The sequence below is a fragment of the Nicotiana tabacum genome, chromosome 17 (assembly GCF_000715075.1).
Source record: "Nicotiana tabacum cultivar K326 chromosome 17, ASM71507v2, whole genome shotgun sequence".
NCBI classification, from domain to species: Eukaryota; Viridiplantae; Streptophyta; class Magnoliopsida; order Solanales; family Solanaceae; genus Nicotiana; species Nicotiana tabacum.
This window is the reverse complement of record NC_134096.1, coordinates 135672337-135697407: the sequence shown is the minus strand read 5'-3', so window position 1 is coordinate 135697407 and position 25071 is coordinate 135672337. Positions and strand designations below refer to the sequence as shown.

Sequence of the window (25071 nt, the reverse complement as noted above, 5' to 3'; positions counted from 1 at the left end):
TTTTCTCTTTTTACTATTTCTTTCTGCAGAACACTTTGTAGTGAAATCAAGACAAAAACCACATGTAGTAACTGATCCAGAGAGTAAGAGCAACTGCTGCCAATGCATAATTCCATAGCATGATCACTGAGCATTCACTTTCTCCAACTTCAAACAGCTGTGTAATTGTACCTGTCCATCGATCAACCAGTTAAAATTAGAAAAAGAATTGCATTAAAAGCAATTAATCTAACATATACATTTAATTGCCTCGTATTTGTTGAAGTGTGCCACCATCTAATCTAATAGCTTAATATTTTAGATAAGATATGTACACACTTCAACATGGTATGTATCAATGTGTGACGGTCGCACACGATTCAACAATATTCTCCAAAAACATAAAAAAAAAAACAAAAGGATGGAAAAGAAATTGGCGTAGAAGAGGTAAAAGAAACCTATGGTCATTGCGGAAGGAAGTGCATATTGCAATAGAAGAACAAAATGGTAGTACAAGGGATCTGATCCCACCAATCCAAAATGGCTTGCAACTTTGACAACAATAATGCTACATAATGGCAAGGCCACATACCTCATTACCTGAACTCCTATTACAACCTACATTCCTACTGCTGATTTTTTAAGACCTGCCATTGAAATTAATACAATAATATAAAAAATCCAAAAAAAAAAGAACAAAATTCATTACATCTATTTTAAGGATATTACCTCTAAGAAGATTTGCTCCAACTATTAATGTCATGGCTGGTATTGTAGCCTCTCTGCAGCGTCGCAACATGGTGTGTTTTGAGTCAACGGCGTAATGGCCAGTATAATAGAAACATGGGTGAATTCAAGATTTAGAATCAATTAGTTAGTGTCATCTTATTATACGTATATTTTAGATAAAATCCACCTCTCACTGTGAAACAGTGACGACTAAGTTTAATTAGTAAGTTTATTTGATTGAATATGTATCTTCATACCCTAACAGAGATGCAGAGCTTTGAATCACGTGAAGTGGAGCTTCATTTCCAATCATCAGCTTTCTTAACAATGAAACTACACCAATCAAGATTCCAACAATCTGCAATATTAATGTTAAATTGTTAATTAATAGTGTCAGTTTAAAGAATTAATTATATAGCTATTGAGAATTGTTGGGCTAAAACGAACCCAAAAATACTCTTAACATAGTGTGATATTGTCCGTTTTGGGCCAAGCCCGTATGGTTTTCCCTAAAAGGCTTCAAACCAATTTCTTATAAGTAACTTATTTTTCTTTTCTACGTTCCATGGGACTTTGTTCACGCACACTCACCACGAATCATCAAGTCCGTTAGGACAAAAAAATTTAGAAATAAAGTAATTAACGTGATCATACATACCGTTGCGATAGTTGAAGGTGCAAATAGCATTCTCAAATTGATCCTTTCAGCCCAGATATTGATATGCTGTTTCATTTTGCTAACAAAAGGTTCCTATTGAACATTCAAAACAGTGTTTGGTAAATATAAACAAGAAAAAGGCTAAGGCGGAGAAAGTGAAATTAGGACATGATCTTCTGAAGATTATAAACTAAAATGAAAAGAATTACAAAAGGAAAGAGGAAAAGAGAAACCTTCTCTCTATCTTCAAACACAATGAGAGGCAGTGCCAGTTGAGCTTCGTAGTCCTGATCAGATTTTATGTTGTCCTTTGAAGGGAAAAATTCTATACAGCTTTCAGAAAAAATGTTTGTGGTACTATGTTTGATTCCACGTGGTTGAAGGATGTTGTAGATATAAGTCCATAAATAGACTGTCCCAATCTTCATTATTGACAATCCAGCCAATAAATAAATAAATAAGTGACTAATTAAGTTTACTGTTCCTTTAATTCGCGATTATTTGGGAAAATGAAATGAGAAAGAATGAAACTGGAGAAGAATTAATTAGTTGTAATAATGGGAAATGGACATACGGCCATGGAGAGTGATGCATAGGCTTCTCCATTAGTGGAGCATATTGAAGAATCTCCAAAGGGACTATTCTTCTCCTCACATACTGCAGGAATTATCAAAGACGGATTTAATTAGTACGAGTTCAATGAGTTCAACTGAATAAGATCATGTTTATTCTAAACCCACTGACTTTGAATTTTGGATTAACGGTCATTCATTATGACTGTTCCTGAAACTGAGGGTCTATCGGAAACAAGCTCTCTACCTTGATCACAAGGTAGGAGTAAGGTCTGCATGCACATTATGTACCCTCCCCAACTCCACTAATTTTAGGATTATACTCCCGAACCCCACTTATAGGATTATACTGAGTTTGTTGTTGTTGTTGGCCATTAATTATGACCTGCTGATATTAGAGTTTAAGCTGTTGGTAATGACTAATTAGGTCAAGTAAAGCTACTACATGTATTACCTGCAGCACAGCAAGCAATGACGAGGCCACGGTGTTGTTGAGGAGTTTTTGTTGATTTTTACAAGTATCCAACCCAGTGCTGAACCGATAGTAAATGTGACAAGATGTATAAATTAGTATTAAAGCTGTGTAAATTTTGTATAAATATTTTATTTGAACCCATTTGACAACTATTATTTTACGACTAAAGTTATGTACTTCTAAGATTGAACTCGCTTACACAAAATTCTGTGTCCGCCACTGGTTGAGGGGTTTTTGTGATTTTTACAAGTATCCAACCCAGTAGTGAACCGATAGTAAATGTGACAAGAATGTTTACAGGCATGAACCATCTACACATAAAGTTGCCATACAGCAAATTGAAAATGCGATGATTTACAAAATTGCAGGAATTAAAAAGATTAATCACTTACAATGTGATTATGTTGCCCGCTGTTATCGTTTCAGCTAAGCTGCTTGCCACCGTCGCCGGTGTAAAAACATAAAACACAAGCTGGTCCAATCAAAGTTTAAACAACACTTGTGAGTTGTGAACTTTCAATATATTCAATATATAGTAGTAGAGTTGTATTACTATTTTTGTCTTTTCTTTATAAAAAATTTAAGTATTGTTGATGGAAGTCATTTTCATTGTTGAAAGAGTGTTTTATGTGAGAAAATCATATTTTGGTGCTTGATTATTAAAAAAATATTATCAAAAGAAGGAAGATGACTTTCATTAGTTATCCACGGAAGTTAGTTTCCTTATCGTATTTTAACCTTTAAACTTCTTATTACTCGATAGTAGTTAGACATTATTATTAATCATCAAAAAACTTTACGATTGCTAATATTATTATCGATATTTTTCCATTATAATACTTACGAAAAATATTTTCTACTCGCCGGTCAAATACCAAAAGATATTTACTTGAAAAATGACTTCCCTTAGATGGAAAAAGGAAGGTTTACACTGTTCAAATGGTGCCTTGCACAAGATCCAAGGAGATTAACACGTTCCAGTGCAAGGAATAAGCCAACAACAGTTATGACCAGCGTTTTTAGAACAGGCATTAGTGCCACGACGAACAACTCGAGGAATCCCTGTTAGAATTAAAAGTGTCAAATTATCGAGAATAAAAACTAGATGCGGAAGCATACCTGAATCCATGAGCGCCACAGAGAATATTGGATCTTTCGATTTACGGTTTTCCAAACCAAGACATAAGTCGTTCTACTCTTTCCAGCGATGAGATGTTAGAAAGAAAACCATATGTCTGATTTGGGGACCATAACCCATTTAATAGGTGCACAAGTTTATGTATTTCTAATTTAGCTCATTATTAAATTAGAAATAACATTTGGGTATCTACACAGAAGACCCATACTTTATAAGGTATCCTTTTGTTCCTTTTAACTTTAAACCTTAGTAGATCACTTTAATTTAGGCCAACCTTATAGTGATAGTAACCAACACACAATTATTCTTAATACAATATATGTGCAAGTCCATAAATTCTAACAATCTCCCACTTGGACTAACACACACACACACACACTCTCTCTCTCTCTCTCTCACACACACACACACACACACACATACCTGTGTAATTGTATATCAGCTTATGAGCTCAAAATATTTGCTATCACACAATCTGAAATACCTCAAAACAATCTCGTCCATTAATCATGCCAATATTGGACCAAGGCGGCTTTTGTTACATTTATCGCATCTAAACCATCCTTGATCATGAATACTAACATAACCAAATGACATAGATCAAGCATGGATGTGTAGCATGAAAATTACATGCAATGTGATCTAAACATGCCTATTTCCAACTGGTCCAACTGAAAAACAAGTCAGAGTGAAATATAAATTGGATACTTTATTTCTGCAGAAATAACATCAAATATCCTTAAACTGAAATCATTACCTTAAACTGAAACCAAATTGTGTCTATAAAGAACATTTAAGAGGTTACAAACTCCCACTGAAACTGAATTTTCTTAAATGACATGACACTCATATGAGCAATATGCTCATGAAAACCTTGGGTGGTAGTCCCTTAGTAAGTGGGTCCACAACTATGGAGTTTGTACCAATATGCTATATAGACACCTAGCCACTCTCAACTCTTTCTTTAACAACCAGGAACTTTATGTCAATGTACTTTGACTTTTACTGAACTCATGTTGTTATTGGAATATAAGACTGCTAACTTATTGTCACAAAATAACTCAAGTGTACTTTCAACTTTATCTAGTGGCAAAATTTTGCAGTCTCATTACATAATCAGATGCTACATATTATGTTATAAATTAACTGCCATGGTGAAAAGAGCTATGAGTATTCTTTTAACACTCTTACTTACATAGTTCATCAACCAAGTATGTCATATTATATCAGCATCTAGTGAAGTCGATATTCGAATACCTGATTATCTTTAACTTTTTCGACTTTCTTTATGTGAGCATAAAATGTTTGTTCTCTGTAATTATCTTTTGAACCTTTAAACTACTTTCAAAAGATAAGTTTATAAATTATTTAAACATCTGCTCAACATCCCTAAATTAAATGAGATATGCATACGCATACAAAGTTGATCATACATCAGACAATAAAAAATATACTTAAACATCAGACAATAAAAAATATACTTACTCCCACTAAACTTGTGGTATACAAAATAATTAACAAGATATATCTCGAAACCAAATGAGACACTTTCTTAAGTCCATAGATGATTTTCTTTATTGAAATCTATTCTTGAGGTTGTAGAGTTTGTTCTTGTAACGACCCGCCCGGTCGTTTTGAGAGTTAGAGCCCCGAACCCCTATTAACAGCTTTTCCCATATTTATTTCTATTATTGTGACTTGCCGGGATGATTGGTTTTGAGTTTAGGAATGTTTTGGGACATTTAGTCCCTAAATGAGAGCTTAAGTCTTAGAATTTGGATCGTAGTCGAAACTGTATGAAGACGAATCTGAAAGAGAATTTCGTCGACTCTGTTAGCTCCATTGAGTGATTTTGAGCTTAGGAGCGCGTCCACAATGTGTTTTGGAGGTCTATAGTAGATTTAGGCTTGAATTGGCCAAAGTTAGATTTTTCGGCGATTTCGGCCGATAGTGAAAATTTTTATATCGAGCTCGGAATGGATTTTCGAAAGTGGCTGTAGGTTCGTAGTGTCATTTGTGACATGTGTATAAAATTTGAGGTAATTCCGACTAGATTTGACGTGGTTCAGTGTCGTTTGTAGAATTTGAAAAATTCTAAGTTCTTAGGCTTGAATCAGTGCTTAATTCATGATTTTTGGTGTTGTTCGATGTGGTTTGAAGGCTCGACTAAGTTCGTATGGTGTTATAAGATTGCTTGGTAGGTTTGGTTGAGGTCCCGGGGATCTCGGGTGTGTTTCGGATGCTTAACAGAATGAAATTGGACTTAGGAAAATCTGGTATTTTTGCTGGTTCTGCTGTAATCGCACCTGCGCAAGTCTGCCCGCAGGTGCGAGCAAATTGGCGCAGAAGCGGAAAAATGGAGGAGTTCCAGGGGTCGCAGGTGCGAGGTGTTTTTCGCATCTGCGATGCCCGCAGATGCGTTAGGGGTCTTCGCAGGTGCGCAGAAACGGAAGGGAATTCCGCAGGCGCGCACGCGCAGATGCGGCCCTTTCATCGCAGGTGCGAAGGTAGATGGGCAAGTGAATTGCACAGATGCGCACAATTTCCGCACAAGCGCACCCGCAGGTGCGAGCCCAGGCTCCGCAGGTGCGAAAATACCTGGGCAGTGGTTAAAACCGAAGGGCTTCGCAATTTTTGTCATTTTTGGACTTTGCAACTCGGTTTAGAGCGATTTTTGAGAGCATTTTCAAGATATTTCTTGAGGTAAGTCCCTTGTGCTTATTTGTGATCAATAATCTTGCTTTCCCATGTATTTTTCATCTAGTTAGTGTGTATTTAAGGTAGAAATTGGGAATTGGAGGCTAGGGATTTGGAAGTTTGATTGGTGGATTTGGAGGATCATTTGGTGTCGGATTTAAATAATTTTGATATGGTTAGACTCGTGAGTGAACGGGCTTTTGTATTTTATGACTTTTACCCAATTCCGAGATGTGGGTCCCACAGGCGAATTTTAAGTTAATTTCGGAATTTTCGTTAATTAGATGAGTCTATTATTATTGTAATTATGATATGTAATTGCTTTTGGCTAGATTTGGGTCATTTAGAGCCGGATATTCGTGGAAAGGGCATTCTTACAGATTGATTGAGCTTGACTCGAGGTAAGTGGCTTGCCTAGCTTTGTGTGGGGGAAATTTCCTTAAGATTAGGAACTGTTGTATTGTATGAGCGCCGTGTACGTGAGGTGACGAGTACGTACACAAGCTAGTTGTGGTAAAACTCGATTTTCTTACCGAGCAGCAACATATTTTCCTGTTATTTTGAGTTATACCATTTAGTTGAGTAATAATCTATTTTTATTCTTAATTGAGTTATTCCAATATGTGTAGCTATCATGTTTAGTCTAATACAACATGTCTACGTGTCTTAATTGTTTATGTGAAATATGTGCAGCATGCTTAGTGATTTTCCTGCTTCTTCCCTGGCTGGTACTTAGTCTAAATTATAAGAATTTCGTGATGTAGTTGTATTTCTATCATTCGCGCTGCATATTTACTTTGGGACTACGGAACGGTATTCTGGGAGATCCCCATGTACTGCATATTTACTTTGGGACTACGGAACGGTATTTCGGGAGATCCCCCTGTATTGCATATTTACTTTGGGACTACAAAACGGTATTTCGGGAGATCTCCCTGTACTGCATATTTACTTTGGGACTACAGAACGGTATTTCGGGAGATCCCCCTGTACTGCATATTTACTTTGGGACTACGGAACGGTATTCCGGGAGATCCCCCTATCTTGAATATTTACTTTGGGACTACGGAACGGTATTCTGGGAGATCCACCTGCTCATTTATGTTTGGGACTATGAGACGGTATCTCGATTCTCGGGAGATCCCCTATTGTGTTTCTGTGTACTGAGCTGTTACACTCTATGATTTCATTGTTGTTAAATTTTAACCTTTATTTTATTGCGGTATTACACTCTATATTGTTTTATTATTTATTTACCAGTAGGGCCCTGACCCGACCTCGTCACTATTCGACTGAGGTTAGGCTTGACACTTACTAGGTACCGATTGTGGTGTACTCATACTACTCTCTGCACATATTTTTCGTGTGCAGATCCAGGTGCACCTTATCAGCCGCACTATCAATGAGCAGGGATAGTTTTGATGACTTCAAGGTATATCTGCCGCGTCCGCATACCTCAGAGTCCCCTTCTACGCTTTCCCATGTCCATTATCTTTTGTATTTTTCCTTGTTAGACTCTGATGTATAGAGACACTAGATCTTTCCTTTTGTAGTTTGTGATTCACGATATTCCGGATTTTAGGATTTGTTGTGTATTTTTGAATAATTGGTTAAATTTTATTTTTATTTCAATATTCCGCAAAATGTTAGGCTTACCTAGTTGTAGAGACTAAGTGTCGTCACGACGTCACACAGAGGGGAAAATTGAGTCGTGACAAGTTGGTATCAGAGCTCTAGGTTTGTAGGTGTCGTGAGTCACAAACCGGTTTATTAAAGTCTCGCGGATCAGTACGGAGATGTCTGTACTTATCTTCGGGAGGCTATGGAACTGTTAGAAAAATTTCACTACTTTGATTCCTTGTCGTGCGAAAATTATTGACTTCAAAGATTCTAAATTTCTGTATTTTATTCTCTCACAGATGATGAGGACACGTACAAGCGGATCTGATTAACAGGCACCCGCGTCCCTGCTAGAGCCGCGAGAGGCCGGGGCCGGGGTAGAGGCCGAGGATGTCCACGTGGTGCAGCCAGAGCACCCGCACGAGCTGCTACAGAGGAGCCCCCAGTAGCTCAAGCTGGAGGGCAGACACCTGAGATACCTGTTGCTGCACCAGCTCTCCAGGAGACTCTAGCCCAGTTTCTGAGCATGTTTAGCACCTTAGCTCAGGCTGGATTGATTCCACTTGCTCCTGCCACATCTCAGGCCGGGGGAGGAGCACAGACTCCCATCGCCGGTACTCCAGAGTAGCGGGTTCAGGTCAACCAGGTTCCATAGATTGTACCAATGCAGCCGGTAGCTCCAGCTCAGCCCGAGGTTAGGGCAGTATCTTCTGAGGCAGAGCAGCTCAGACTTGAGAGGTACAAAAAGTACCACCCACCTACTTTCAGCAGATTGGCTATAGATAATGCTCAGGGTTTTCTGGAGGAGTGTCATCGTATTCTCCGTACTATGGGCGTAGCGGAGATGAGCGGGGTTTCTTTTACCACATTCCAGCTTAGAGGAGCAGCCTATCAGTGGTGGCGTGCTTATGAGTTGAGTAGTCCGGCTGAAGCAGCTTCACTTACATGGACTCAGTTCTCGGATATGTTTTTGAGAGAGTATGTCCCTCAGAGCCTCAGGGACTCATGGCGCGCGGAGTTTGAGCAGCTGCGCCAGGGTGCTATGATTGTGTCAGAGTATGCAGTTCGCTTCAGTGATTTGGCCCGATATGCACCAACCTTGGTTGCCACAGTTCGAGAGAGAGTTCGATGGTTTATTGAGGGTCTCCATCCTAGCATCCGGAGTAGTATGGCCAGGGAATTGGAGATGGGTATTTCTTATCTATAGGTTGTGGGTATTGCCAGGAGATTCGAGGGCATGTTTGCCCGGGATAGAGAGGAGAGGGAGGCCAAGAGGTCTCGAGAGGCTGGTTATTATTCTGGAGCTCGTGCCCCAGCAGCTCGCCATGGTAGGGGTTATGTGAGCTGCCCCGTTCATTCAGCTCTTCCAGCCTCCAGTAGTGTTCCAGCTCCTTCTAGACCCCGGGAGCCTTATTATGCACCGCCAGATCTAGTGTGCCTCCTGTACGGGGTGTTCCTAGCGGCCAGTCCAGCAGACCTGGCCCGAGCCAGTCACAGCAGCCACGCCCTCCCAGAGCTTGTTTTGATTGTGGCGACACTCGCCACATGGTTAGGGATTGCCCCAGGATTAGGAGGGGTGCACCTCCACAGACTTTTCAGCCACAGCGTGCTCCACTGGGTCCTCAAGCTATGATTACAGCACCAGCTGCCACCCCACCTGCACAACCAGCTCGAGGTGGAGGCCGGGGAGGTAGAGGTCGCCCTAGAGAGGGATGCCAGGCCAGATATTATGCACTTCTTGCTCATACAGAGGCAGTTTCTTCTGATTCTGTCATTACAGGTATTGTTCCGGTCTGTCATAGAGATGTGTCGGTATTATTTGACCCAGGCTCTACATATTCTTATGTGTCCTCTTATTTTGCTCCGTATTTGGGCGTATCTCGAGATTCTTTGAGTTCCCCTATTTATGTATCTACTCCTGTGGGAGATTCTCTTGTTGTGGACCGCATGTATTAGTCATGTTTGATTGCTCTTAGTGGTTTTGAGACCAGAGCCGATTTATTATTGCTCAGCATGGTGGACTTTGATATTATTTTGGGCATGGACTGGTTGTCGCCCTATTATGCTATTCTTGATTGTCACACTAAAACTGTGACGCTGGCTATGCCAGGTTTACCGCGATTAGAGTGGAGAGGTACCTTAGAGTATACTCCCAGCAGAGTTATTTCTTTTCTTAAAGCTCAACGAATGGTTGAGAAGGGGTGTGACGCATATCTAGCTTATGTGAGAGATGTCAGTATTGATACCCCTATAGTTGAGTCAGTTCCAGTAGTGAGAGACTTCTTAGATGTGTTTCCAGCTAATCTTCTGGGCATGCCGCCCGATAAAGATATTGATTTTGGCATTGATTTGTTGTCGGGCACTCAGCCCATCTCTATTCCTCCATATCATATGGCTCCTCCTGAATTGAAGGAGTTGAAAGAGCAGTCACAAGAATTGCTTGATAAAGGCTTCATTCGGCCCAGTGTGTCAACTTGGGGTGCTCCTGTATTATTTGTGAAGAAGAAGGATGGTTCTATGCGGATGTGTATTGATTATCGCCAGTTGAACAAAGTCACAGTGAAGAACAGGTACCCATTGCCTCGTATTGATGACTTATTTGATCAGTTACAGGGTGCCAGAGTGTTTTCCAAGATTGACTTGCGTTCAGGTTATTATCAGTTGAAGATTCGGGAGCCAGATATCCCAAAGACTGCTTTCAAGACTAGATATATTCTTGTATTGCCCTATCTTAACTCATTCTTCATTGTGTTTATTGATGACATTCTGATATACTCTCGGAGTCGGGAGGATCATGAACAGCACCTGAGGACTGCACTTCAGACCTTGAGAGAAAAGAAGTTATATGTAAAATTTTCAAAGTGTGAGTTTTGGCTAGACTCAATGGCATTCTTGGGTCATATAGTATCGAGTGAGGGGATCCAGGTGGATTCAAAGAAGATTGAAGCAGTGCATAGTTGGCCCAGACCGTCCTCAGCTATAGAGATCCGAAGTTTTCTTGGTTTGGCGGGGTATTACCATCACTTTGTAGAGGGATTCTCATCTTTTGCAGCACCTATGACTAGGCTGACCCAGAAGGGTGCTCCATTCAGGTGGACAGAGGAATATGAGGAGAGCTTTCAGAAGCTCAAGATAGCTCTGACTACAACCCAGTAATGGTATTACCTACAAGTTCGGGGTCTTATACTGTATATTATGATGCATCGCGTATTGGTCTCGGCGCGGTGTTGATGCAGGATGGTAGGGTGATTGCCTACGCGTCCAGATAGCTGAAGGTTCATGAAAAGAACTATCCTGTCCACGACCTTGAGTTAGCAACTATTGTTCATGCCTTGAAGATATGGCAATATTATTTGTATGGTGTTCCTTGTGAGATTTACACTGATCATCGGAGTTTACAACATCTATTTAAGCAAAAAGATCTTAACTTACGTCAGCGGAGGTGGTTGGAGCTACTTAAGGATTATGATATCACTATTTTGTACCACCCTGGGAATACCAATGTGGTGGCTGATGCTTTGAGTCGCCGGGCAGAGAGTTTGCGGAGTTTAGCATATCTACCAGCAACAGAGAGGCCATTGGCATTGGATGTTCAGGCCTTAGCCAGCCAGTTTGTGAGATTGGATATTTCTGAGCCGAATTGAGTATTGGCTTGTGTGGTCTCTCGGTCTTCTCTTTGTGATCATATCAGGGAGTGTCAGTATGATGACCCCTATCTGCCTGTCCTTAAGGACATGGTCCAGCACGGTGATGCTAAGGAGGTTACTATTGGAAATGATGGTGCATTGAGGATGCAGGGCATGCTATGTGTGCCCAATGTAGATGGTTTGCGTGAGTTGATTCTTCAGGAGGCTCACAGTTCGCGGTACTTTATTCATCTGGGTGTCGCAAAAATGTATCAGGACTTGAAACAACATTACTGGTAGAGGAGAATGGAGAAGAACATAGTAGAGTATGTGGCTCGATGTCTGAATTGCCAGTAGGTAAAATATGAGCATCAACGACCAGGTGGATTGCTTCAGAAGTTAGAGATTCCGGAGTGGAAATGGGAGCGGGTCACTATGGATTTCGTTGTTAGACTCCCACGGACTCAACGGAGGTTTGATGCAGTTTGGGTGATTGTGGATAGGTTGACCAAGTCGGCTCATTTCATTCCTGTGATGACTACCTATTCTTCCGAGCAGCTAGCTCGAATCTACATCCGTGACATCTTCAGGCTTCATGGCGTATCGGTATCTATTATCTCTGATCGGGGTACGTAGTTTACATCACGGTTCTGGAGAGTTGTACAACATGAGTTGGGTACTAGGGTTGAGTTGAGCACAACATTTCACCCTCAGACGGACGGGCAATCCGAGCACACTATTCAGATAGTAGAGGATATGCTTCGTGCATGTGTGATAGATTTTGGGAGTGCATGGGACCAGTTCTTGCCACTTGCGGAGTTTGCTTACAATAACAGTTATCAGTCCAGCATTCAGATGGCACCGTATGAGGCTCTGTACGGTAGGCGGTGTCGGTCCCTAGTAGGTTGGTTCGAACCCGGTAAGGCCAGATTATTGGGTACAGACTTAGTTCAGGATGCCTTGGAAAAAGTGAAGCTGATTCAGGATAGACTTCGCACAGCCCAATCTAGACAGAAGAGTTATGCAGACCGAAAGGTTCGCGATGTAGCATTCATGGTTGGAGAGCGAGTCTTGCTCCGGGTTTCGCCTATGAAGGGCATTATGAGGTTTGGAAAGAAGGGTAAGCTGAGCCCAAGGTTCATTGGTCCATTTGAGGTATTACATCGAGTTGGGGAGGTTGCTTATGAGCTTGCCTTGCCTCCCAGTCTAGCAGGAGTTTATCCGGTATTCCATGTTTCTATGCTCCGAAAGTATCATGACGATCCGTCCCATGTGTTGGATTTCAGCTCAGTTCAATTGAACAGAGATCTATCCTATGTTGAGGAGCTAGTGGCTATTTTAGACAGGCAGGTCAGAAGGCTAAGATCAAAGAACATTGCTTCCGTGAAGGTTCATTGGAGGGGACAGCCGGTCGAGGAGGCGACTTGGGAAACCGAGCAGGATATGCGCAACCGTTATCCTCATCTTTTCACCACTTCAGGTATGTCTTTATGCTCGTTCGAGGACGAACGATTATTTTAAGAGGGGGAGGATGTAACGACCCGTCTGGTCGTTTTGAGAGTTAGAGCCCCGAACCCCTATTAACTGCTTTTTCCATATCTATTTCTACTATTGTAACTTGCTGGGATTATTGGTTTTGAGTTTTGGAGTGTTTTGGGACACTTAGTCCCTAAATGAGAGCTTAAATCTTAGAATTTGGACCGTAGTCGGAACTGTGTGAAGACGGACCCGGAATGGAATTTCGTCAACTCCGTTAGCTCCGTTGAGTGATTTTGAGCTTAGGAGCGCGCCCGAAATGTTTGGAGGTCTGTAGTAGATTTAGGCTTGAATTGGCGAAAGTTAGATTTTTCGGCGATTTCGGCCGATAGTGGAAATTTTGATATCGAGCTCAGAATGGATTTCCGAAAGTGGCTGCAGGTTCGTAGTGTCATTTGTGACCTGTGTGTAAAATTTGAGGTAATTCAGACTATATTTGACGTGGTTCGACGTCGTTTGTAGAATTTGAAAAATTCTAAGTTCTTACGCTTGAATCCGTGCTTAATTCATGATTTTTGGTATTGTTCGATGTGGTTTGAAGGCTCGACTAAGTTTGTATGGTGTTATAGGATTGGTTGGTAGGTTTGGTTGAGGTTCCGGGGACCTCGGGTGTGTTTCGGATGCTTAATGGAATGAAATTAGACTTAGGAAAATCTGGTGTTTTTGCTGGTTCTGCTGTAATCGCACCTGCACAAGTCTACCCGCAGGTGCGAGCAAATTAGCGCAGAAGCGGGAAAATGGAGGAATGCCAGGGGTCGCAGGTGCGAGGTGTTTTCCGCATCTGCGATGCCCGCAGATGCGTTAGGGGTCTTCGCAGGTGCGCAAGGTCCGCAGAAGCGGAAGGGAATTCCGCAGGCGCGCACGCGCAGATGCAACCCTTTCATCGCAGGTGCAAAGGCAGAGGGGGTAAGTGAATTGCGCAGATGCGCACAATTTTCACACAAGCGCACCCGCAGGTGCGAGCCCAGGCTCTGCAGGTGCGGAAATACCTGGGCAGTGGTTAAAACCGAAGGGCTCCGCGATTTTTGTCATTTTTGGACTTTGCAACTGTGTTTAGGGCGATGTTTGAGAGCATTTTCGAGAGATTTCTTGAGGTAAGTCCCTTGTGCTTATTTTTGATCAATAATCTTGCTTCCCCATGTATTTTCCCACCTAGTTAGTGTGTATTTAAGGTGAAAATTGGGAATTGGAGGCTAGGGATTTAGAAGTTTGATTGGTGGATTTGGAGGACCATTTGGTGTCGGATTTTAGTAATTTTGATATGGTTAGACTCGTGAGTGAACGAGCTTTTGTATTTTATGACTTTTACCCAATTCCAAGACGTGGACCCCACAGGCGAATTTTGAGTTAATTTCGGAATTTTCATTAAAATATTGATTTCGTTAATTAGATGAGTCTATTATTATTGTAATTATGATATGTAATTGCTTTTGATTAGATTTGGGCCATTCAGAGTCGGATATTCATGGAAAGGGCATTCTTACGGATTGATTGAGGTAGGTGGCTTGCCTAACTTTGTGTGGGGGAAATTTTCTTAAGATTTGGAACTATTGTGTTTTGTGAGCGCCGTGTACGTGAGGTGACGAGTACGTACACGGGCTAGTTGTGATAAAATCTGATTTTCTTACCGAGCAGCAACATGTTTTTCTGCTATTTTGAGTTATACCATTTTAATGAGTACTAGTCTATTTTCATTCTTAATTGAGTTATTCCAATATATGTAGCTATCATGTTTAGTCTAATACAACATGCCTACGTGTCTTAATTGTTTATGTCAATTATGTGCAGCATGCTTAGTGATTTTCCTGCTTCTTCCCTGACTGGTACTTAGTCTAAATTGTAAGAATTTCGTGATGTAGTTGTATTTATATCATTCGCGCTGCATATTTACTTTGGGACTATGGAACGGTATTCCGGGAGATCCACATGTACTGCATATTTACTTTGGGACTACGGAACGATATTCCGGGAGATCCCCCTGTACTGCATATTTATTTTGGGACTACGAAACGGTATTCCGGGAGATTCCCCTGTACTGCATATTTATTTTGGGACTACGGAACGGTATTACGGGAGATCCCCCATCTTGCATATTTACTTTGGAACTATGGAAGGGTATTCCGGGATATCCCTATGTACTGCATATTTATTTTGGGACTACGGAACGGTATTCTAGGAGATCCCCTGTCTTGCATATTTACTTTGGGACTACGGAACGGTATTCCGGGAGATCCCCCTGCTCATTTACGTTTGGGACTATGAGACGGTATCTCGGGAGATCCCCTGTTGTGTTTCTGTGTACTGAGCTGTTACCTTCTATGATTTCATTGTTGCTAAATTTCAACCTTTATTTTATTGCGGTATTATACTTTATATTGTTTTATTATATATTTACCAGTAGGGCCCTGACCCGACCTCATCACTACTCGACCGAGGTTAGGCTTGGCACTTATTGGGTACCGATTATGGTGTACTCATACTACTCTCTGCACATATTTTTCGTGTGCAGATCCAGGTGCACCTTATCAGCCGCACTATCAGTGAGCCGGGATAGTTTTGGAGACTTCAAGGTATATCTGCCGCGTCCGCAGACCTCTGAGTCCCCTTCTACTCTTTCCCATGTCCATTATCTTTTGTATTTTTTCTTGTTAGACTCTGATATATAGAGACACTAGATATTTCTTTCTGTATTTTGTGATTTACGATGTTCCGGGTTTTGAGATTTGTTGTGTATTTTTGAATAATTGGTTAAATTTATATTTTTATTTCAATATTCCGCAAAATTTTAGGCTTACCTAGTTGTAGAGACTATGTACCGTCATGACGTCACACGGAGGGGGACATTGTGTTGTGATAGTTCTTTGGGAACTACTTCTTGAAGGACGGGTTGAATAATATTGTCTTTGATCCGAATTTGCTTCATGAATAATGTCAGGTATAGAAACCTGTTCCTGAGCATTGACAATAGCAATTAGAGGAATATAATTATGTTCCTTTTCAAAGACAAAGTCCTTTACTCTTTCTCTCCCCCCGCAAACTCAAAGAATCTCATATTGTTGGAAAACTTAGCCTTAGCAGTCGGATAAAAATTCTGAAAAATTAAAGGCATAGAAAATATTATTGGACGGAAGTCTCTTAATTCTCCTTTAGAGATATGACCTAATCTCTCGTGCCATAAAGAAGTTGACTACTGGATGGTTAATTCACCTTTATTACGAGTTTTATTAATATGCAAGGTTCATCGAACGAAGCAATCATATCAAGTAAGTATAGATTTTTGTAACCTAATAAAGAACTTGGACCAACCAATTTTGAATTACGAAAGAGACTATTTTTTTTATTTTCAAATAAATAAAAATAACCAAACTTGTCTAATACAGAAACATAAATCAAATCCCATAAAAAACGGTGCAACATGAGTCTCATTCAAATTCAAATAAAACTGGTTCTTAATAATAATCTAAAAGTTTCAATTGCTTCGAATTCCACTGACTTGCCGTGACTATCGTAGATGTATCTTTCACCATCATCAGGCTTTCGATAGTTTAGGCAACCCTGCAGAGACATAGTGATGTGAGTTGTTATTCCGGAATCTATCCACCATCTGTGTCTTGGTACCGAAGTTAAATTAGCCTTAGAACAAACAAAATTAAGAGGTGAACCTTTCTTTGCCCGCCATGCGTGATAGTTGGTACAATTCTTCTTCTTATGACCTGCAGCTTGACAAAAGAAACAACCATATGTAGTTGGTTCCTGATGTTGTTTCTTTTGTGTTGCTGTATCCGCAACTTCCTTATTCTTTCTCTTCTTGTCTTTCCTTTTGTCCTTAGGCACAACAACTAATTAGTGAGAACTTTCTATCTTTTCATGCTTCAGTCTATCCTCTTCCTGAACACAGTGTGGGATGAGCTCATTTAGAGACCAAGTCTCTTTCTGACAATTATAGTTCACCTTAAACTGGCTAAATTGTGGTAGAAGGAATATCAAAACCAAATGCACTAACAAGTCAAGTCCTGAGAGAGGTCCAACTTAAGTTCTTTTAACTTAGAAGCAAGATGAGACATTTGCATGATGTACTCCATGATGTTACCTTTCCTTTGATACCTTATTGAAATTAGACTTGTCAAGAGTGTACCACTTTCAACCTTTCCTGTGATGACCCAAAATGTCATCTTTAAATTTAATAATTAATTATATATTCTAAGACCTTGAAAAGTACTATTTATCATTCCTCGACTTGCGTGCGCAATCTGTAAAAGTTTTATAGAAAGTTTTTATGTGAAAAGTAGATTTAAAATGTGGATTAGAGCTTTAAAACTCAATTGAGATGACTTTGGTCAATATTTTGAGCAAACGGACTCGGATCAGTATTTTGACAATTCCAGTAGGTCCATATCGTGATTTAGGACTTGGGCGTATGCCCGGAATCAAATTCTGAGGTCCCTAGCCCGAGATATGGAATTTTGAAGAAAAATTAAAATGTTTAAGTTCGAATAGTGACCGAATGTCTAATTATGTGAAAACGACCCCGGAATAGAATTTTGATGATTCCAACAGCTCCATATGGTGATTTTGGACTTAGGAGCGTATTCGGAATTTTATTTGGAAGTCCGTAGTTAAATTAGGCTTGAAATGGCTAAAAACAAGAATTTAAGTTTGGAAGTTTGACCGATGAGTTGACTTTTTGATACCCGAGTCGGGATCCAGTTCCGAAAATTTTCATAGCTCTGTTATATCATTTATGACTTGTGTGTAAAATTTGAGGTCAATCGGAGTTGATTTGATAGGTTCCGACATCGAATGTAGAAGTTGAAAACTCTTAGTTTCATTAAGCTTGAATTGGGGTATGATTCATGATTTTAGCATTGTTTGATGTGATTTAGAGGTTCGACTAAGTTCGTATGATGTTTTAGAACTTGTTGGTATATTTGGTTGAGGTCCCGAGGGCCTCGGGTGAGTTTCGGATGGTTAACGGATCAAAAGTTGGACTTAAAAGCTGCTGCAGTGTTTCCTCTTCTGTTGGATATTCTGAGTTGATATCGAGCCCAGGTATCGAGCCGAGGGTTGACAAGGCTCAGGCTCGAGCTTGAGATCGAATCCACGATTGAAGGTCCAGCTCAAGGACATGATCGAAGATAAGGCTCGAGGGCTAGGATCGAGACCCATACTCGATGCCCTGATCGAAGGCCCAACCTCGATGCCCTTATCGAAGGCCCATGGTCGATGCCCTGATCAAAGGAACATGCTCGATGCCCTGATCGAAGGCCCAGCCTCGATGTCCTGATCGAAGGCAGGCCATGACCGAGGTCCAGGCTCGAGCCTGTGATCGAAGCCGCGATCGAGGCCCAGCTCGAGGACCTGTTCCGAAGGCTGCTGGGCAGTTTTATAAAAAGAGGGCATTCGTCCCATTTGCCATTTTTGACGAACTTGAGCTTGAGCAGAGGCGACTTTTGGCAGATTTTCAAGGGAAAAATATTGGGGTAAGTGATTCTAACTCGGATTTGGTCTACATATACAAGTATATTATTGTATTCACCATAAATTGGTGTTTTGAGATTTAAATTTGGGAAATATTTAGAAATCTCATAGAAATGAATTTTTGAGATTTCGGTATCGATTCGGAGTCGGATTTGAGTGAAACTGGTATGGTTGGACTCGTAATTGAATGGGTTGTCGGATTTTATAGTCAGATTCCGAGATGTGGGCCCCGCAGGTGAATTTTTAATTAATTTCGGAATCTTTTCTTAAAAATATAGTATTTTCTTATAGAATTGATTCCTATAATATTTAGTGATTGTATCAAATTATTTTGGATAGATTCGAGCCAGATGGAGTTGAATAATAGTGAAAAAGGCCTTATTGTGGATTAAATTGGAGCAAGACGAGGTAAGTCTCTTATCTAATCTTGTGAGGGGAAAATTACCCCATAGGGATTAAATTGAATAATTATTGCTAATTGCGGGGGCTACGTACGCACGAGGTGATGAGAGTCCGTGCGTAGCTACTATTAATGCTAAAGTCCGGGTAGTTTAAGACTCAAAGCATGAATTACTTGTGTGAATTGTATTCTTTATTAATTAAAATAATTGATATATATATATATATATTGTGAATTGTTATGAAAAGTATTGTGAATTGTTATGAAAAGTAGAAAAATATGAAATTTTCATATGCTTAATTTTTGTGTAAATCAATTAATTGTTAAAAGAAATTGTTCTCCTCCCAAATTTATCTTATAATAAATATACTCTCCTTCCAGAGGCACATAAGAAAATATCCTCCTTTCTTGTGGAGCGGGCCGAACGCCTCGGCAGGATAGATACATCTATGGATCGCGCCGCACGTCCCTCGGCAGTGTACATGACACTCTGGATCGGACCGTACGTCCTCGGCAGAAATCGTGCGTAATAATAATAATTACACGATACTTTAATAATTTATTTCAGCTTGTGAAACTAATTAATAAATTGAAAAATCCTTGAAATTTAATGAATTATTATTCTTGCTTGTTAAGGAATTAATTGTTACTCCTATCATTGAGGTTTAATTGATAAATTGGAAATTATTTGAATTAAAGGAATTTAATTAATATATTGAGAATTGTTACATTTGAAGGAATTTGATTATTTTCGCTGATTAAATAAATTATTGTAAATTCTGTAAATCATGCTGATTTAAATATCCTAATTTTATTTCAGTTATTATTGACCCATAGTGAGTATCAAAGTCGGTCATCTCGTCTCTACCACTTCGAGATTAGGCTTGATACTTACTGGGTACACGTTGTTTACGTACTCATACTATACTTGCTGTACTTTTGTGCAGGATCTGAGACAGGTACTAGTGGAGGACCTATCATCACATACCCACGTCATCCCGAGGCATAGTGGTGAGCTGGCTTTCTGAGCCGTTCTGTAGCTACCAGTGTCTCTTCTTATATTTATATTCTGTTTATTTCATCTGAGACAGTATTTGAAGTTTTGTATAATTTACTAGATGCTCATTCACTTGTGACACCAGGTCTTAGCACACACATTGGTAGAGTTTGGGTTTATATTTTCTAGGTTTTAAATTTTATCAATGTATGCTTAATTTATTAGTTGGCTTTTCTAACTGTAGTATTGGGCTCCATCACGACCTACAAGTGAAATTGGGTCGTGACATTTTCACTCTTGACAAATACTTTTTTAATTTCAGCCATAAATTCTTTAGTCTCCTTAACCTTATCGGACATAGTGTCCCTGAATGTTTCTGGAATGGTTTTCTTCATGATCATCATACACATGCGATCTGATCTCTCCCACCTTTCCATCTCCCTCTTTTCATTAGAGGTACTCTTATCTATAAGAGGTGGTGGAGAATCAACTCTTAACGCAAGGTCGAGATCCATGGCTTTGAGAACAATGTTGAGATTCTCTTGCCATGACTTGAAGTTAGTGCCATTCAATATAGGAATTAAATTGATGTCGGCAGTAATATTTGCAGGAGTAATTTTAGCTGAATCAGAGAATAATAAACGACGAAATAAGCTCACATAAAACTTAAAATCAAAATAAAAATAAATTTGAATAAAGATAGACCCCATCTCAAGTTACCAGTCACTCCATTAATATTTCATCTTTGGACAAAATATTAACTTCTAAGTGGTATCTTGGCACAATAACCAAACACTGATGATAAAGAACATGTCGAATATTAAATCTTCCTTTGGACTGATTTATTATTCACACGTAAAATCAAATAACTATCACGCGTTTTTTACCACAAAATGCACATGTAATTTTGATAAACATTGAACTTCCTTTGGGTCGATCAATATTTACATAGGTTACACATACATAACTTTTTATATTTAAAGACAAATAAATCTCCACAAGAAAGATCACTTTGGTAACATCAAGCTTCAAAGTTGTTCATCTCAAAATATATATAACTTTTCTGGTACTCAAATTTAAGTCCCCCAAATACATAAATATATATAAAACAAATTAAGCTATGGTGGGCCTTAAGATGAATTCGTATAGACTGCCGGTAAATATTAATGGAAAACTTACAGAAATGTCCCAAATAAGTTTCAAATTACCAACCTCTAGCCATTAGTCATAAACTTACTAAAACTAGCAAAACACATATAAAAATTAAAAAATCAAATAAATAAGGTTTCTCTCTCAAAGAATCACACGCAAAAATGTCCTTCCATATTTTAAAGCGTGATTAGTAACATTAGATGCAAGACGGAAAGAAAATTTCATGGATGAAATAGCAAATAAGGTGATAAAATACAAAAAAAAAAATATAATATTCCAAAAATCTAAGCAAGGGACCTTTTTCAATGGGTATAGTTGAAATTTATTGAAAATATATAGATAAGTCAATATACATTCGTAATTAAATCGAGTTCAAAAAATCCTTCAGTAACACATGTATCAAACATGTACGCGCATGTATCTCACACACAGATATACATGGATATACATGTGATACACAATTGATACAAATATGATACATATGTGATACATAAATGATACACATATTATTTTTTTCATGTTCATTTTTTACTTTGAATTTTCAATTCAAACCAGCTCAAAACTCCACCAAATCATCCCAAAACTGAGATTCAAGCTCCGTAAGATGTACCCAATCTATTCTAATAATACCAATTCAAAAGAAAGCAAAAATTTGATCTTTTTTTGTTACAAATAGCTAATTGGCTAATATTAATAATATTTAGCTAATATTAGTAATATTTTATAAATTGGCCAATTTTTATAATGAGCTACTTATAATTGGACATAGCTCGTAGTTTTCCAATATTAATTAATCAAACAAAATACAGAGTTGCTTAAAAGGAAGTCTTTCTAGCAGTGAACTTATGCCGCAAAGGCGGCATCCAAAACTCTAAAATACTTAAGTCATCTTCACGTAGTAGCCACCAACATATTTCTTTAAAAGTTTCCTCCTTTTTTTAAAAAGTAGTTTCATTAAAAAAAAAAACACTAGTAACCAAATAGCCAAATGCATAAAGGGCAAACCTTCTTTCTCTATAATGCCAAAATCAGTGGTGACACCCAAGAATCCTCAAGCCGTAAATTTACGACTAATCACAATGTAATTTCTTTTGTCAATGCTAAAAAATTAATTTAACCTAAAAATAAATCTAAAAGTTTCTGGCAGCAATATATAACTCAAACCATGATTTTCTTTAAATCTTGCAAGCCGCAAAACTGGTACCAGAAACCAAGGGTTATCCTTTTCTTGAGACTTAAGGGAGGTCAAAACTCCATTTCGTAAACCATATTCACCACAACACTACTGCTGCTTTGCAACGTGATCAATCTTCTTCTTCTTCTTCTTCTTCTTATTATTATTATTATTATTTTTATTATTATTATTATTATTATATCTTCGCACATACTTTTATGAACCAAGTGTGCTTATATCTATCATTATTGTAATAGAGCACTTTATCAAAGGTTTGGATATAATCCCAATAGGTAAAATTCATATGGGACTTGTTAAGGCTTATCTGCCTTTCTTTCATTGTAGATATACCCCAATACCATCTTAACAGGATCGAGTGCAGGCGGGCGGTAATCCGCACGGCCATCCCAATCTAGCTAATTCAGTATCCTTAAATTTAAAGACTGGCGGTAATCCGCACGGTCAGTAAGGATATAAGAGTCCAAATATACAAGAATTTTTTATATAGTTTGATGACTGTATGGAAGGTATAATCTTTTACTCAAGCAAGGGGTTTGTCCTAATATAATACATACTCTCATTGAGCCCATGTATCTAGCAGTTCTAACCGTGAAAGAAGATGCCCTTTTCAATTCATTTAACAGGCTAAGGTTCACGACTGGCTAGACGGAGCCACTAAGGCAAAGCCAATAAGAGTAGTGCTATATTAGACTGTACCACCATCTCGAAACCAAATCAAGAAACTATATATAAAATTCTTTTATATTTTGATAGAGGCCAGATCTTTCATGGTTTATATAGGAGAGAAGTTAGATATTCAATATAGATATGAAATCTCTTAGCCGGACATAGTCACGGTCAGAGAGGAGAGACTAGAAGAAATACTATAAGTAAAAATAAATACCTTATAAAGCCGGGATGCAAGGCCTGTATACGAAGAACTTGAGATTTTATTTACTTGATCTTCGATTACAGCATAGTACTTACAAAAGAGAGAGATTTAAGAGAGAGAGAGTTTTTGGCTTCTCCCTTCTCTCTGAAAGAATGCGTCTATAAATAATAATAAAAAATGAATCTTAAATAGTAAAAGAGGGTCCCACATTCTGGGTCCTTGTACAATATTTCTACTGTACAAAACAGTGTTTCTACTGTTGAAGAACAATGTTTCTACCGTTGAAACAGTCTATCTACTGTTGGAGTGGGGTCCGGCGGCTTCACTGTGCTGTGGGGTCCGGCGTCTTCACTGTGCTGTGGGGGCCGGCAGCTTTACTGTGCTGGTCGTTTTTCTAACTCCTTCATTTTGCGGAGGAAATTTTTCGCATCTTGTAAGGCTTCATCAGATAATATCTTTTCTGATTCAATAGGTTGAGAATCTTCTGCGATATCATCATTGCTAGTCTCACTCTGCATTGAAGTGTCTGATTTCTCATATTGGTTGATAATACGAAGCAAATTTCTTTTTACTTCTTTCAAATAGTCATTAATCATTTCTTCTTTATCTCCTTCTTGAAAGGAGATCTTTCTGGCAATGTGCCAAACTGAGCTATCATCAATTCTTTCTTTCTGAGGGTTGCTGGAATATTCTTGGACTTTTATTTTAATGGAATTCAAGAGTTCTTGACCGTATAACGTCTTTGTTTTAGGATCCTTTTTCATTAGTTTATCCCAGAAATTATTATAAAAAGTTATGTATAAACAAGGAATTTGTTCCTCGGTGAATCATACCTCCGGAGTCCATTTGTGAATCCAAAGAATAGAGAATTCTAGAAAGAAATATATCTGGTCAATCTTTTCTAAGTAACAGATATAATCTGTGTGGTATAATTCGTTTAGAACTGGTGAAACTTTTGTCCATTCTTTGTATAACATGAGAAATGGATCAGGTAATATCTTGACTGTCGGACCGTGGTATGACCACCGGTTTAAAACCAATTAGGAATGTGATCTGCAAATATCTTCGCACATACTTTTATGAACCAAATGTGCTTATGTCTATCATTATTGTAATAGAGCACTTTATCAAAGGCTTGGATATAATCCCAATAGGTAAAATTTATACGGGACTTGTTAAGGCTTATCTGCCTTTCTTTCATTGTAGATATACCCCAATCTTCAATAGATATGATCTGTTTGATAATGATTTTCGAGAAGTTATAAACACTAGAGTCTGTGCTATAACCATAAAAGTGTTGAAATTCTGCACTGCCTGTACTGGTGAGAATAGTCTCATAATAAGAACGGGTCTTGTATGACTCACCCGGATAATATAATCCATTTATCAAATACCTTTGGAATATCTTCCATGGTTCTTCTTTCCTCTGAATATCTATATTTTCTAAAAGAAATATCACTTCTTTTTTAAGCAATTTCTCATAGGACTTGATATCATCATTGTCCTCTTTTGTAATTGAAGCAAAAGTATCACTTTGCTTTTGAACAGCCAAGTATGCCTGCAAGTGTGCGTATAACAGACTATCTTCTGGAATATCTTCCAGGTGAACGAATGGTCCTATTGAGGATTCGCTTCTGAGAGATATCTTCTCATTTGTCCAGCTCCTTCTTCCCATTTGTATAACTGGGGAGTTTGATGTGGATCCGTATGACGATCTTGAAGGGGATGTTCTTCCTTGGGAATGTGGGGATGATCTTCCCCTTCCTCTACCTCTACCTCTGCCCCATGGGGGGTCCATCCTGCAAATATTCACGAGATAAGAAGTCTGGCAGAGAGTTATCAATTTTTTGTATTGAATTTCAAAATCAAAGGGGGCTAATTGAGCCCGCCATCTTGCAAATATCAAATTTGAGGCATCATATTTAAAATCGTTGCTAAACATATATTT

At 38.9% G+C, this 25071-nt stretch overlaps 1 pseudogene; it reads right to left on the bottom strand.

Annotated features, from left to right (window-relative positions):
- On the bottom strand, positions 1–24798 carry LOC142172129 (protein PIN-LIKES 3-like; annotated as a pseudogene).
- Positions 24799–25071: the final 273 nt, after the last annotated feature.